A 2,021-nucleotide genomic window follows, 5' to 3' on the forward strand; every position below is an offset into this window, starting at 1 on the left:
TCGGTGACCTCACGTCTGTTTGTAGGAGGGAGGGGAGGCCAGTACGGTAGCTGAAGCATTGACAGGGGAGGTGGTACCGGGTCCCAGTTTCTCTCACCCTAAATTCCTTCAGCGTGTCATTGATTTCTCTGTCCAAACAGTGTGGGGAGAAGCCCCAGCGGGGTACAGCTTTGCTGTAGCTGTAGACCGGGAATGGCAGACACATGCCCTAGTGCCACCGGGTCCCTGCCCGAGCATACCAGCTCATCTGTTACCTGCTTTCCCTGTCATGCTTGGGGTGCACCTGACATCTCCTCTGGGACCCAGTGGTCCAGATACACCTTATTCCCACTAGGGATGAGGTCTGTGGTAGTTACATAATTTCATGTCAACTTGTTAAATAGGTTATGGGGTGGAGTCTAGCCTGTCAATCAGGTCATACCCAGTCATGCCTCTGTGTGGTCATGGTCTTTTCCTGAGAATCCTGGGAACTCCTGTCTTCCTCCCTGGAGGCAGGACACTCTCTGACTGACATTCCTGCTGACAAGCCACGTGGAGCTATGCTGATGGAGCCAGGGCCCTGGAGCTGGAGGAGCCACATGGAGACCCACACCAGCACTGAGATGCTTCCATCGCCACTGGATCCACAAGACTTTCCACCCACTTGCCTGTGATCTTCCTGTATTCGGTGTCATTGCATGTATTGCGTGAGTCTGAAGAGGAATTTATAGATTTATATCGACATGATAGACTGGTATCGGACATATGGGCTATTATCAGACTTATGGACTTGTTCTAGACTGGGCTGGGCTGTTTTCTCAATATACAATTACATTTTTATATAAAACTATTATACACACGCGTGTCTCTGGATTTGTTTCTCTAGTCAATTTGGACTAACACAAGGTCCTTCCTGCTGGAATAGGGTCTGCCACCCCTCATCCCTCTGAGCACACCCCAGTTTCTTTGTCCTAAGTGCCTCCCCTGCTTCCTGGAGTGGGGCTGCTGCTTTGGCATCGTTGACAATTCAGTAAGTATAAATCCTGGGGTGGGTGGCAAGAGGTGGACTGGGCACCTTGGAGAGACCACCCACAGGAGGCCTTGGTAGTGCAAGTGGGCTCATCCTTGAGGGCAGATGGCCTAGTTCAAGTACAGCGGGCGGTCCAGGCTTTGGGCCTTGACAGATTGGATGTGTGGGGGCAGGATGGCATGGTGGGAGCTGAGCACCAGCCCTGCAGCCCCCAGGCTTCTGGAAACACTGAGCTGGGGGTTCCCAGCAGCCCCACTTCTGCTGTCCAACTCAGGGCAGACCCTGTGCTTAACAGGGGGAACATCTGTCCCGGCTGGTGCCAGCTCCACCATTTGGGTGTGCTTGAAGCTATGGGGGTGGTGTGGGCTCTGCCTGGAGCCACAAGTCAGCAGCTCAAAGCCACCAGCTGCGCTTGAGGGAAAGAGATGAGGCTTTCTGCACCCCTAAAGATGCTCAGTCTCAGAGCGTCCCAGGGGGCAGTCCTGCTCCTCTCTAGCGTCAGCATGAGTCTGGGTCCACTCAATGGCTGTGGGGTTTTAGCCGCTGAAGCTGACCCTCCAGCACCGGCACCCACCACCCATTTGATGGCCAAGCAGACAGCCTGTGTTGGTCCAGGTTGACTAGAGAAACAAATCCAGAGACACTCATATGTGTGTCAGAGAGAACTTCATATCAAAGAGCGATGGTACATTAAGAAAACACCCAGCCCAGTCCAGATCAAGTCCATAAGTCTGATATTGCCCCGTATGTCGATACTAGTCTGTAAATTCCTCTTTAGGCTCATGCAGCCATGCAATGACTTCAGGATTGCAGGAAGATCACAGGCCAGTGGGTGGAAAGTCTTTGTGGATCCAGTGGTAGTAGAAACATCTCAGCGCTGGCGTGGGCCTCCGCGTGGCTCCTCCAGTTCCAGGGCTCCGGCTCCATCACCTTATCTCCATGCGGCTTCTCAACAGGAACGTCTCACAGGGAGTGAGTGTATCTGGACTCCAGTGGCTGTTTATCTCTGTGG

At 53.2% G+C, this 2,021-nt stretch overlaps 1 protein-coding gene across 1 annotated transcript in view; it reads left to right on the forward strand.

The window, feature by feature from the left end:
• The window catches only part of ACTN1 (actinin alpha 1), a 166,974-nt gene that overhangs the window by 131,565 nt on the left and 33,388 nt on the right, over positions 1–2,021 (forward strand). The gene's annotated exons all lie outside the window — the stretch shown is intronic.

This window comes from Echinops telfairi, unplaced genomic scaffold (genome assembly GCF_000313985.2).
Source record: "Echinops telfairi isolate 266 unplaced genomic scaffold, ASM31398v2 ScPeMD7_18;HRSCAF=68, whole genome shotgun sequence".
Classification (NCBI taxonomy): domain Eukaryota; kingdom Metazoa; phylum Chordata; class Mammalia; order Afrosoricida; family Tenrecidae; genus Echinops; species Echinops telfairi.